General features: G+C 35.4%; 1 protein-coding gene across 2 annotated transcripts in view; it reads right to left on the reverse strand.

Annotated features, from left to right (window-relative positions):
- Positions 1–15,595, reverse strand: part of CHM (CHM Rab escort protein) — a 230,206-nt gene that overhangs the window by 178,657 nt on the left and 35,954 nt on the right. The window lies entirely within an intron of this gene.

Consider the following 15,595-nt stretch of genomic DNA (forward strand, 5'->3'; position numbering starts at 1 on the left):
TAAACAAAATTTGACTCCTAGGTTAAAACAAAATGGCTGGGGAGAAAACCCTGGTAGATCTCAAGGAAAGCCAATGGAAAAAAGTACTAAGTTTTCTGTAAAAAACTAAATATCCACTGTCCCCACCACCACCAAACCCATAACCCATGCCAACATACACACACACACACGCACAAACACACACATACATACATACAAATGGCTACTCTAGAGGTAGTGGCCCTGTGTTATTCTTAGCTTTCAGGGCCAAAAATAAAAGTAGCTTCTGGGACACAGTTATTCACTTTTGTAGTAAGTAAAACAAGAACAATATCCCCGCTAATAACTGGGTGAACTATTATTCTTCATTCTATAATCCTGTGAAGAATATCCTTCGGTTTTAGAGGACCCAGAGGTCTCCTAACTAGGATCAGGTAAACCTTGTAGACATTGGAGTTCTTATTAACTTCCTTAAGTAAGAGACTTGGGGCAACCAGAATTCTCTAATTCAGTACCACATATCTGTACTGGGGCTTCCCAGTTCTTATAAAACTCTTCACATTTATTCTTTGTATTATGAGCCCCAAAGTACACTCAGTTCTACCTACAACATCTGGTTCTGGGGTAGGAAAGATTCTTGGTTTTGTTTTGTTTTTGTTTTCATTTTGCCTTCTCTGTATTTTTCTCTAATGAAATAAAAATCTATAAAAGCTCTTTTTAAAATGAGATGAAAACTAAAACCTTTAATATCCAAAATCACTCATCCATAGTACTACTGGAGATCCCCTCAATCTTCTGATATATTTCTCCTCAAACAAATGTTGACAGGCCTGCAGAACAGTCAGACTTAAGGTTTAAGTATTTTTACCAATAATCACTGTTATTGCTCTAACAGAGAAAATGGTTAAGCTGAGTATCTGTGAAAATAGTTCTATTAATACAGATTACTGCTTTAGTTATAATTTGACAGTTCTCTTGAAGATAATGCAAATTCATTCACCATTCAAAATCTCTAATGGCTTTAAAATTTAGGTATATTTTCACTTATATTAACAATTCTAGATGGCCATCCTTGCTAACATGTTGGGATCAGGAGACATGGAAGCTCTGATCCCCTGGGTCAGAGAAAGCAGTGGAAGGAGAAGGTGGGCAACAGCTAGTATACAGAAGAGGGAGGAGTGAAGACAGAGGAGTGTTATAACTAGTGGTATTTCCTATAGAAATTTATACCCTCTTCTCCCTTGCCTGAGAATAATATACACTTCTGCCATCCCTTCCCACACTCTAAATATAACACTCAACAAACTAGAAAACATCCAGTGATGTTAAAAAAAATAAAATAACTGTCTTTATATTTTTTGTTAAGATATTTAGATTTCTTTTAAGCCACCTTATAGTCATAAATAAGAAGCTCTGACCGTTGGGTAAAAGTTTTAAGATTGAAGTCAATTTATTGGATACATCAATTTATAAGTAATAAATATACATTAGAAATCTGACACTAGGATAGACAAAGGTTTCTTAGATAACACACAGCAATAAAACTACTAGTAAAGGGGAATTCATGAAAATGAAAAAGTTCTACACTAAATAAATCATAAAAATGAATGGGTTAGCCACAAACTAGAAGAAAATATAAAACATATCTGACAAAAAGAGTGGTATCCAGGATATTTAAAGATCTTTTCAACTTAATAATATGACAAATATTCAAATTTTAAAATGGGCAAAGGGCTTGAACAGATGTTTCATAAAGGAAGATAGATGTGATTAATGAGCACATTAACAAGGTGCTCAACATCATTAGTCATTAGATAAGTACACATTAGTCTATGGCCATACCACCCTGAACATGCCCAGTCTCTGTGATCTGGGAAGCTAAGCAGGGTTGGGTCAGGTTAGTACTTTGACGGGAGATAAGTACACATTTAAAAAAAAAACATTAAAAATGAAAGTAATGAAATACTACTACACATCCACCAGAACAGTTAAAATTAGAAGGCTGACAATACCAGGTGTTGGTGTGGATGGCCAGAATGCTCATACTTTTTGGTGGGAGTGTAAAATGGTAAAAATACTTTGGAAAACTGGCAGTTTCAGAAAAAAACTAAACATGTATCTACCCTATGATCCATTCCTAGGTATTTACAAACCAGGAAAGTATATGTTCACAAAATACTTATACAAGCTTTTTCATAGTAGCTTTTTATTTTGTTTTTAAAGATTTTATTTATCTGAGAGACAGAGATCACAAGTAGGCAGAAAGGCAGGCGGTGGGGGGGGGGGGCGCGAAGCAGACTCCCTGCTGAGCAGAGTGTCCGAGGCAGGGCTCCATCCCAGGACCCTGAGATCACAACCTTAGCCAAAGGCAAAGGCTTTAACCCACTGAGCCACCCAGGCGCCCTAGCTTTTTTAATAGCTCTGAACTGATCAGAATTCAGATATCCATCAATGGGTGAATGGATAAATAAGCTGAGGTATATCTATAAGATTGATACTATTCGCCAACAAAAATGAATACTGGTAACAACAGAGATGAATCTCACAGCTAAGTGAAAGAAGCTTTTACCCAAAAAGAGTACATTCTGAATGATTCCATCTATATGACATTCTAGAACAAGTTAATTATAATAAAAAACAACTCAAGAATGACTGGGTGTGAGGAAGTGCAGGATTTGACTTGGTTGGATGAGGCATGAGAGAACTTTCTAGAGAAAAGACCATATTATTTTATTTCAATAAGATTCTTAGTTACATAAGTGTATGCATTTCCCAAAACTTACTAAATGGCACACTTAAGATCTATGTATTTCACTGCATCTAATTTTACCTAAAAGAAAAAGACCCATAAATATTGAACTTAATAATGTCAATGCTGAAGTGTTCCAGACTAAAGTACTGTATACAACTTATTTTGAACTATACAAAAGACAGAATAATAAATGGAAAGAAATATGAATACATGGGCAGTGATATAATAAAGCAAATACAGTGAAATGTTAATAGTAGAATCTAGGTAGTCATAAATATTCATAGTATAATTTTTTCAACTTTTCTGTCCAAAAATTATAATAAATTGTCAGGAAAAAAAAAGTAACCTGAGTTTTCAAACATGGACCAAGATGTGCCAATTTCCACAGTATTTTCTGTTATTATCAAAAGCCTAAAAATAGTCTAAAAGAAAACCATCTTGCTGTTTCTTTCCATTATTAAATGACCTAAGTTCAGTTCATGGTCAAAATCTTTTTTTCCCCTATATTTGGTCATGTTTTCTGAGAGCTAACTGGTTCTAGTATTTTTCCATGCAGCTCACATTTTCAACTTTTCCTGTTGATATGCTCTTAACCTTAGCAGCTGGTGACCTGATCCAATGTACATAAAAGGTGAAACATGGTTTTCATTACTGTGGTACTTCTGACAAAAGAGGGTAACATAATTATTAATAAACTCGCTATAAAAACAACACAGATTTTTATTAAGTTCATTTTGGTATTTGTAAAGTTCTAAGTATGGTTTGTAATACCCCTTAAAGAGAAAACAAAAAACTTTAGGTATCAAAATCAATATGGCAAAAAGAAAATGAAAAAAATCAATGTAACATTCTAATATGCTCCCTAGGAAAATTATTCCAATGAAATAGTAAAAATTAAAGTTCACCAAATATTTTCTTAAATTTTATCTTTAAAAATACAGCTTCAGAACTATGACAAATTCAAGTTATAAAATATTATTTCTACTCTCTTGAGAAGTGTTTCTGCAGGGAATAACAAAGCTAGGTTATGGTTATTATTTTTAAAAACCCATAGGTACAATTTATTTTAAGGACAAAATGAGAACTTCCTGACATTAAAAAAAAAAGAAAAGAAAAAAGGGGAATGGAAGATTTTCTGCCAATTTTGTGTCACAACTGCCTCTGTACACCAAATAAAGGAAAAAAGTAGTTGCTGTTTTTTAAGATTTATTTATTTATTTATTTGACAGAGAGAGAGAGAGAGATCACAAGTAGGCAGAGAGGCAGGCAGAGAGAGAGAGGAGGAAGCAGGCTCCCCGCCAAGCAGAGAGCCCAACACAGGACTCGATCCCAGGACCCCGAGATCATGACCAGAGGCGAAGGCAGAGGCCCACCCCACTGAGCCACCCAGGCGCCCAAGGAAAAAGTAGTTTATGATGAAGGATGACAGGGAATGCTATTTTATATGGTAAAAAGAGTTCCTTAAAATTAGAGTTTCTCTGTGGAACTAGAAAAAGACTGTTCATTGTATTTAAACAGCAAATATAAAACTAATGTCTAGGGTGGCTAGGTGGCTCAGCCAGTTATGTGGCCAGCTCTTGATTTTGGCTCAGATCATGATCTACTGGGGATCAAGTTCCAAATCTGGCTCTGTGCTTGGTGGGGAAGGATGCTTGTCCCTCCCCTTTTACCCCTCCCCACCATTTATATATGTGTGCTCTCTCACAAATAAATAAATCTTAAAAAAAATGAAACTAATGTCTAAAGTCCTCTAAAGTTTCATGACAGTTAAGTGACCCAAAATTTTCAGCTAAAACAGTAAAAATCACAAATGGACATTTTTATTTTCAAAGATAAAAAAAGCCCAATAATCACAACACTGATGTATAGCTGTCCACTGTGTGAAATGTTGACGTTAAAACTGTAGAAAACATGGTTTTAATCTTTCTAAAGTTTTACAAAGCTTACTTAGCATACTGCCTAAGTTTTTCCAGATGCAGAAAGGAAATGGTTACACAGTTATCTCCATTAACACCAACCAATAAAACAGAAAAAGATAGCATTAAAATAATAACAAGAGATTCCTCATCCTTTACATAGTATTTAATATTAAAGCAACATCATTTTGTTTTATGTCTACTAATAAAAAGAAATACATTGTGGGTATACATAAAGAAAGGTGAGCTATATGAGAAGGCTGAGTAGTAAACCTATTAATTAGAGCCTATTTATTAAATCCTAACAATCTTCTTTTCCATTGTGTGTCATAATTACAATTCAGTGTTGAACATTCAGCAACACCCATAGCTACATGATGCTAAACTGCATCCTCACAGGGAAATGGCTTCTGTAAGCAAGGACAAGAAGATTAACAAAAGACAGAGCTACAAATATTCAGGCACACAGATCTAGGAATTGTTTTAATTATTAAAGAACATAGGAGTTAAAAAGGGAAGCACCACAGATCAACCTCTAGGCCTTCCCTATTCTATATTCACTGCTCCTAATCCCATTTCCTTATATAGTAGTAATTCCACCCCTTCCAATGACAGCATTTTTAATTTTTTGTTTTTGAGAACTGTTTTCACAACTATTTTCTCACGGATTTTTCCAGCAATCTTGTAAAGCAGGTATGGTATTATTTTACAGATGAAGACACTGAGACCGTCTATGTAGAAATTAAGTCACTAGTTGAGGGCCACACAACTGCAACTGGTAGAAGCACAGTTAAAACTCAGTTCTGCTAAACCCTAACCCTATCCATTGGAACATAATCCCAAATTCTAAACTGGCTCGGATTATTTAGTCCATAGGATATTATAGTGTACCTGTGGTTCAATGAAGCCAAACACTTCAAATACTTGTGGTAAATATAGCGTAATGTATAAACTTGTCAAAAACCATCAAACCATATACCTGAAACTAATTTAGTGTTTCAACTAGACTCAAATAAAGAAAAAAAAATGACACCTGGCCCGATTACTAAATTCACCTTTTCCAAAATGTATCCCATTAATAACATGGACTATTAATAGGTGTTCCAAGGGGGGGGGGGTACAATGACAAAATAAATTTGGAAAATTCTAGGTTTTTAACTTAAACCACCAAAAAAATGGTTTATGACAGAGCTTCTCAGCACCATTATGAGCTGTATGAGAAGACTGAGTATTAAACCTATTAATTAGAGCCTTTTTATTAAATTTTTGGTGTTTATGTCTGTTCTCACCAACAGGAAAAAAAATCAGCCAAGCAATGGACATTTCTTCTAAAAAAAGCATTTGAAGGGAGTTTTCAACAAAACATATTTTGAGAAATGCTACCTTAACACATTAATGACAAGGATAAAAATAGGATAATACATATTATAGTGCTTGCCATTTTCCATTCATTACCACTTAATGTTCACAAGAATCCCAAGAGATTGGTACTAAAAACATACCCATTTTACAATTAGGAAAAAACCAAAAACAAACAAGAAGTTGGGGATCTTGTTTAAGTCACTCAGATAGGAAATGGCCTGGATTTAAGCCCAGGCCATATCAGGCCCCAAAGTCTAAGCTCTATACATTATAAAGACGGTTTTTTATAATCTATAAGATTGTAATATTTAAAATTATAAACATAAGCATATAACAAAACCCAAAATCTAACTTACTATGAATAAAGGCAATGGAATCTGTTTACAGACATTAGACAGAATGAAATCTAATTTTTATTTTGCTTCTCTAATTCATCTGGATAATGAAAATGGGAAAATAATTTCATGACTACATCTACTCTAATCTCAGAGCAGGAGAGACTATTCATTTCCAGGACCTAAAATACAACCAATTTTTTTTTTTTTTGCATTTCTCAACTTTAATGTGTGCAAATACTTTTCTGTATATGATAAAAGTGGGAAAATAACAGTGTGGCATGTCTACTACTATTCACTTGCCAGCTATTAAAGAATACAAATATACCATATGAATTAAGGGAATTATTCTATTTCAATTTGATTGGAATACTATAAAGAATCATGACATGTTTCTACTTTCCTAGTTGACAAATAACTGAACAGACTAGGGAATATATTGGATTTACTCCCCACACAAATTCTCCTTTACTAAACCTCCACATACCTGATACACAAGCCAGCCAAGTTCCTTTCACCATCCACCCATTCCAAGATCAAGGCAGGTGGGCCTCCTTGGTAGAGTATGAAAATGTAATTTTAACATTAGAGAGGATGATCAGGCCCTTATATGGTTTTAAAATCATCCCATGAGGCTACATTAAGTTGCTCCGGCAGTCAGATCAATCTTCCAGAATGAAATACTCTCAGGCTGAGTAATTAGGGCTGGAGAGAGACCTTCCTATGTTGACAGTTATTAGCCACTGACATAAGGCCACCCACTCAAGTACATTTTTACACAACCAAACCAGGTAGATGAGTAAGTATTATACACAGATTGCCCTGAATTCTTGTTTTTCTCTGTGATCTCATCTATCCTTACTGACTCAATTATCGCTTCTCTGCTGATGACTTACAAATTGCTATCTCCAATCTGAGCACTTCTGGTAAGCTCCAGACTCACAGCTATTTTGGGTCCGAAAGTACAAATGAGTTATCAGCTTACTGGACAACTCCATTTTAACCCCAATTAATTTTAATCTCTCCATGATGAAAAGACAAATTTAATACCTTTTACCCACCCCCATGTATCCTACTGGGCTTTTGCAGTAACTCTTCAAGGTAAGTCATATACTAGCCACATTTTAGACTTGAGGAAAACAACTTCAATCACATAACTAATCACTGATAGAGACACAATTTAAATCAGGTCTCTTGGCCATCGAGTCCAGTATTTGTGTCCAATTTGTGTCCAAACAGATAAGCTGTTTTCCAGCCCTACAGTTTATCTCAGAGGAAGAGCACAGGCTTTGCTATCAAAAGGACCTGGGTTTAAATCCTGGTTCTTCCCCTCATAGACATGTGACATTAGAAAAGTTATTTCAATTCTCTTAATTTGTTTCCTCATCTGCAAAAGGGGAAAAATTATATTTCTCCTAGAGAAGTATATTTTAGAGAAATTTTAGAGAAATGTAGTAAAAATTTAAAAACTTAATATTCATAAACTACCTAACACAGTACCCAGCAAATATTCCATAAATGGGAGCTATTATTATTATATCACACCATCTCTAATAGCAAACAACATGTTGAAAGCTAGATTAGGTTAAGCACATTAAAATCACTTTCACTTATAAATTGGTGCCACAGACATCATGGTATCTCTTTATAGTGGGAGAATATGGAAAGGAGGAAACTAGGGCAACACTTAATTCTTTAATATCTGATATACGTTTTTTCTCATCCCCATAGGAGAGCACTGTTTTCTTTCTTTCTTTTTTTTTTTAAGATTTTTTATTTATTTATTTAACAGACAGAGATCACAAGTAGGCAGAGAGGCAGGCAGAGAGAGAGAGAGGAGGAGGAAGCAGACTTCCTGCTGAGCAGGGAGCCCGATGTGGGACTCGATCCCAGGACCCTGAGATCATGACCTGAGCTGAAGGCAGCGGCTTAACCCACTGAGCCACCCAGGCGCCCCTGTTTTCTTTCTTTAGCTAAATAATAGAAGGGAGAGGACTCCTGCAAGATGGTAACAAAGGAGGATCCTCAATTCACCTCTTCCCACAGACACACCAAACCTTCAACTATATATGGATGATTTCCCTCTGAAATATATTTGAAAACAAGATGAACAGAATCCACAACAAAGAATAAAAAAGCCACAACCAGATGGCAGGAATGTCAGAGACACAGTATTGCCACAACCCTACCCTGGTGCTGGGACAAACAATAGAAAGGGGTCTCACAAGTCCAGTGCTTCTCAATATGTACATACTAGTAAGCAATAACTACTTACTAATCAATAATTACTTTAAATACAAATGTACTAAATTCTCCTAACAAAAGACAGAGTGGATGAATGGATAAAAACATAAGACCATCTAGGGGCACCTGGATGGCCCAGACAGTTAAGCATCTGCCTTCAGCTCAAGACCTAAAGGTCCTGGAATTGAACCCTGCATCTGGCTCCTGCTCAGCAGGAAGTCAGCTTCTCCCACTCCCTCTGCCCCCTTCATGCTCTCTCTAAGTGTCTCAAATAAATAAGATTTTTTTTAAAAAGCAACAAGACAAAACACAAGACCATCTATATGCTGCCTACAAGAAACTCACTTCTTATAAGACAAAGACTGGAAGTAAATTGATGGAAGTATATTCCATGCAAATGGAAACAAAAAGCTGCTATATCTGTACTTATATCACACAAAATAGACTAAAACAAATAATGTAATAAAAGAAACTATGAAGGTGTCAATCTAGCAAGAAGATAGAACATTTATAATTATATATGCACCTAACAGAGGAGCACCAAAATATATAAAGCAAATATTAGCAGACCTAAAGGAAAAAATGGCAACAATACAATAATAGTGAGGAACTAGCACTCCACATACATCAATGGGTAGATCATCCACACAGAAAATCAATAAGGAAACACTGGCCTTGACTGACACATTAGACTAGGTGGACTTAATTGACATATACAGAACATTCATTCATTCCCAAAGCAGCAGAATACACATTCTTCTCAAGTGCATGTGGAATGTTCCCCAAAACAGATTACATGCTAAGACACAAAACAAGTCTCAATAAATTTAAGAAGACTGAAATTGTATCAAACATCTTTTCCAGCCACAATGTTATGAAACTACAAATCAATTACAAGAAGAAACCTAGAAAAAAGTCACGAATATATGGAGATTAAACAACAATGTAGACAGTAATTTCTTTGACTTCAGTCTTGACAATATGCTTTTTAGATCTGATTCCAAAGGTGATACAGCAGCAAAACCAAATAAACAAATGGATCTACATTAGATGAAAAAGCTTATGCACAGTGAAGTAAATCATCAACAAAATAAAAAGGTAATCTATTGAAAGAGAAGATATTTACAAAAGTATATCCAATAAGAGGGTAATATCCAAAATATCTAAGCAACTCATACAAATCAACACAAAAATAGCAACTTAACTAAAAATGGGCAGAATACCTGAACATTTACCAAAGACATACAGATGGGCAACAGGCACATACAAAAAAGCTTAGTATCACTAACCATTAGGGAAATGCAAACCAAAACCACTATGAGATACTACCTCATGCCCATCATCAAAAATTCAAGAGGAACTTCCTGGGAAAAGCAGCAAAGGAAGAAGATCCTAAGCTCACCTCATTCCACAGATATAACCCATTTATCAGTGTGAATAACCTAGAAAATGACTTAAAGACTGAGTAGAACACTCTTCAGATAAATGCAGAAAAGGGTCCATATTGAAGAGGGTAGGTAGGGCAGAGAAGTGGAACTAAAGGAACTTGGAGGACTGTCCAAAGGAGGAGAGAGGGTGTGGGCACAGAAAGGGGAAAAAAATAGACCCTCACCCCAGGCAAAGGGAACCCCCATGGGGAAAATGATAACCTGAAACACTGAAAAACCAGAGGGACATAATTTTGAAAATTCTTACAGTTAACAGGGTTTCATACCAGGAACTTTAAAAATCAGCAAGCTGGGTTCTGGGAGAGCACTGGGGGCTATAAGAAACTAGATCCCTGCCCTTAAAAAGACCACATAATGAGAAACCATAAGTGACTCTTAATCTCACAAAACAAACTGAGGGTTGCTGGGGGAGGGAGTTTGGGAGAGGGGGATGGGGTTATGGACATCGGGGAGGGCAAGTGCTATGGTGAGTGCTGTGAAGTGTGTAAACCTGGCGATTCACAGACCTGTACCCCTGGGGATAAAAATACATTATGTTTATAAAAAATTTTTTAAAAAGACCACATAACAAAGAGCCCTCTGTGAAGATATAGTATAGAAGCAGCAGTTTGATAAAGGCCTGGGATATATGAGAATATTTATTTACTAATTTCAGAGCCTGTGCTGGCAGGGCAAGGATCACTAGGAGACTTCCCCAAGAACAAGCTGGAAGGCACCATTTCCCTCCCTTGCCCCCAGCCTGGATATGTGAACAATTGCAGGAACAAGCACAGGGCCAACACCTAGTAACTAACAAACAAACAGCAAGCATTACTCCTGTGTTCTCCTCAGACATACCAGGGTCCATCCAAAGCAGTGCCACAAATCTGGCAGGGTGTGAGTAGACCAAACAGGGCCCAGCTCAACTCCAAAGTGACTTCTACCTTGAGCAGAGGGGAAAATAAGCAAACCCAACACTCCAACTACAGCCCCAGCCATGAGCTAGGGGCAAAAAGCTGCTCTTACTGCACAATGCAGTAAGATGCTTAATTTGTAAGATGTTTGATACAATTTCATTCTTCTTAAATTTATTTACTGCAGGCTCCAACCACCAATGAAAGCTTCTCAAGGGACAACACAGGGAAACTACCCAGCAGTTTGGTGCTACTGGATCTTTAGCAAACACATGGCCTCTGACTCAACACAAGCCCAAAGGGGCCCAAGACTGGCCCAACAACACAGGGACCAAACCCTACCCATAAGAGGCAGAGAGAGCCATTACAAATGGCTAATGTCTTTTCTCAAGGGACATTACACCGCAGAGCACCACAGAAGCTCTTCTAGACAAGGCACTACTTTCAAGAGAAGTAGCTGACTGTCCTAACACACAGAAATAGACACAAAGAATTATGCAAAATGAGGAGACAGAGGACTATGTCCCAAATGGAAGAGGACAAAATCATTGCAAAGAAAGCTAAATGAAACAGATACAAGCAAAATGAATGATAAAGAATTTAACATAATGGTCATTAAGATATGTACCAGAAATGAGAAGAGTGGAGGACCTCTGTGAAACCCTTAACAAAGGGATAGAAAATGGGGAGCCTGGGTGGATGTGAGTCGAGCATCTGACACTCGATTTCAGCTCAGATCATGATTGCAGGGTCATGGAATAAAGCCCCTCACCGGGTTCTGTGCTCAGTCAGGAGTCTGCCTGAGATTCTCCCTCTCCCTTTGCTCCTCCCCACCATGCTCATGCATGCACCTTCTAAAATAAATAAATAAATCTGAAAAAAAGGGATCAAAGACATAAAAAATAACCAATGAGAAATGAAGAACTCAATAACTGAAAATAAAAATATACTACAGGGAATAAACAGAAGACTACAAAAAACAGAAAAACAACACCTGAAACAAAACTACATTATATAACACAGAAAGGAGAAGGAAAAGGAAAGAAGAACAGAGTGATGGAAAGTATTTAAACTAAACATTAGAGAAAAAAATAAAAACTGAAAACACATTTTGGAATTCAGTGACATCATCAAGTGTTAAAAACATTTGTATTATTGGGATCTGAGAAGAGAGAGAAAAGAAAGCAGAAAATTTGAAAAAATAATAGCTGAAAACTTTATGAATCTGGAGACACGGAAATCAAGATGAAGGCATAAAGGGTCTCCCCAAAAAAATCAACAAAAGAGGTCCACACAAAGACATGTAGTAACGAAAATAGCAAAAAGCAGTGGTGATAAAGTCAATTTCAAAAGCAGCAGAAGAAAACACTTCCACATAAGGGAAACTCCATAAGACTATCAGCTAATTTTCTTCAGCAGAAACTTGACAAGCCTTACAAGAGTGGCATGATATATTCAAGGTACTAAAAGGAAAAAACCTGGAGCCAAGAAGACTCTATCCAGCAAGGCTATCATTCAGAACAGAAGAAGAGATAAAGAGTTTCTCAGACAAGCAAAAGTTAAAAGAATTAATGACTGCTAAACCAGCCCTACAAGAAATGTTACCGGGGACTCTGAGTGGAAGAGAAAGACCACAGCAGCAGTAAGAAAAATAGGAAGAACAAAAGCAATAAAATTAAGTATCCGTATAAAAATCAGTCGAGAGAAGCACAAAGTTAAAGGATGTAAAGTATGATACCATATACTTAAAACTTAAGGGGGTAAAGGTGTGAACAATAAATTCAACCTTACAGGATTACCAACTTATAGACTGCTATCTGTACAAGATGATCTATACAAACAGAATGGTAACCACAAATCAAAAACCAGTAATAGATATAAATAAAAATAAAAAGGAATCCAAATACATTACTAAAGAAAGCCAACCAACCATGACAGAAGAGAGCAAAGGAACAGAGAACTACAAAAACAATCATAAAATGAATAACAAAATGGCAATAAACACATACCTATCAATAATTATGTTGAATGTAAAAGAACTAAGTGCTCCAATAAAAAGTCACAGGGTGATAAAATGAATTAAAAAAAAATCCAAAACCCATCCTTTTGCTCCCTACAAGAAACTCATTTCCTACCCAGTGACACATTCAGACTGAAAGTGAAGGGATGGGAAAGCATTCATCATGCAAATAAATGTGAAATACAGCTGGGCTAGCAGCACTTCTGACAAAACAGGCTTTAAAACAAAGACTAACAAGAGACAAAAAAAAAAAAAAAGAAGAAGAACACTATATAATCATAAAGGAAAAAATCCAACAAGAAAATATAATAATTGTAAGTAAATATTCGCGAACCCAACATGGAAGGATCCAAATACATAAAGCAGCTAGTAACAAACATAAAGGAATTAATTAACTAATTAACTACTGGGGGGACTTATCATCCCACTTACAACAATGGGCAGATAATTCAAACAAAATCAAAAGGGAAATAGTGGCTTTGAAGGACACACTGCAGGAGTTGGATTTAACAGATATATTCAGAACAATCCTGAAACACCAGAATGCATTCTTTTCAAGTACATATGGTACATCCTCCAAAACAGATCACATATTAGACCACAAAACAAATCTCAACAAATTGAAAAAAAAAATGGAAGTCATACCATGCATCTTTTCTGACCACACTGTGAAACTAGAAACAAGCCACAAGAAAAAATGTGGAAAGAGCACAGATACATGGAGGAGAAACAACATGCTATAACACAATGAATGGGTTAAATGAGAAATCAAAGAAGAAATAAAAATATATATGGAAACAAAAGAAAATGAAAACACAACAATATAAACTATAGAAAAAGAATAACAAACAAAACCCCAAACCAAAAGAAGGAAGGAAATAATAAACATTAAAGCAGAAATAAACAAAACAGAAACTAAAAACACAACAGAACAGATCAATAAAAGCATGAACTGGTTCTCTGAAAAGATCAACAAAACAGATAAATATTTAGCTATATTCATCAAATAAGAGAGGACCCAAACAAGATCAGAAATGAAAGAACAGAAATAACCAATCCCAGAGAAATACAAAGAATTATAAGAGAACATTATGAAAAATTATATGCCAACAAACTGGACAACCTAGAAGAAATTAGCAAATATATATAAACATATAATCTCCCAAAATTGAATCAGGAAGAAATAGAAAATTTGAACAGATTACTAACAAAGAAATTGAATAAGAAATCAAAGAACTCTTCTAATAAACAGAAGTCCAGGATTACATGGCTTCACAGTTGAATTCTATCAACACTTAAAGATTAATACCTATTCTTCTCAAACTTTTCCAAAAATTTAAAAGGAAGGAAAGCTTCCAAATTCATTCTATAAGGCCAGCATTACCCTGAAGTCAAAACAAGATAAATACACCACAAAAAAGAGTACAGGTTAATAACTCTGATGAGCACAGATGAAAAAATTCTAAAGATAATATTACTAAGCTGAATCCAACAGTACATTATAAAAAACCATTCACCACAATCAAATGGGATTGGTTCCAAGGATTTAATGATAGTTCAATATTTACAAATCAGTCAACATGATATCAACAAGAGTAATAATAAAAACCATATGATCATTACAACAGATGCAGAAAAAGCACTTGACAAAGTACAACTTATATTCACAATGAAAACCCTCAATAAAGTAGGTTTAGTGGGAATACACTTCAACATAATAAAGGCCATATATGAAAAGCCCACAGTTAACATCATCCTAAGGAAACTGAAAGTTTTTCCCCTAAGGTCAGGAGCAAGACAAGGATGTCCACTCACACCACATTTATTTAACATAGTACTGAAGTCCTAGCCACAGCAATCCAAAAAGAAATAAAAGGCATTGAAATTGGTAAGTAAAACTTTCACTCTTTGCAGATGACATAATACTACATACATTAAACCCTACAGGCTTCCCCAAAATATTACTAGAAATGATAAATGAATTCAGTTAAGATTATAGGATATAAAATTGATATACAGAAATCCATTGCCTTCTGTACACTAATAATGAAGTAGCAGACAGAGAAATTAAGAAAACAATCCCATCTACACTTTCACCAAAAATTATAAAATACCTAGGAATAGACTTAACTAAGGAGGTGAAAGGCCTGTATTCTAAAAACTATAAAACACTGATGAAAGAAATGGAAGACAATACAAACAAATGGAAAGATATTCCATGCTCATAGAAGAACAAATATCATTAAAATGTTCATACTATCCAAAGGAATCTACACATTTAATGCAATCCCTATCAAAATACCAACAGCACTTTTCACAGAACTACAACAAACAAACCTAAAATTTATATGGAACTACTAGCCAAAGCAATCTTCAAAAAGAACAAAACTGGAGGTATTACAAGGTATTTCAAGATATACCATAAAGCTGTACTAATCAAAATAGTATAGTACTGGCACAATAATGAACACATAGATCAATGGAATAGAATATAAAATCCAGAAATAAACTCATGATTATATGGTCAAATAATCTTCCACAAAGCAATACTGAATGAATACTGAATGGGGAAAAGCCAATCTTCTTTAACAAATGGTGTCAGAAAAATTGGACAGCTACATGACAAAGAATGACACTGGACCACTT

This window comes from Mustela putorius, unplaced genomic scaffold (assembly GCF_011764305.1).
Source record: "Mustela putorius furo isolate JIRA1106 unplaced genomic scaffold, ASM1176430v1.1 tig00000870_pilon_pilon_pilon, whole genome shotgun sequence".
Classification (NCBI taxonomy): Eukaryota; Metazoa; Chordata; class Mammalia; order Carnivora; family Mustelidae; genus Mustela; species Mustela putorius.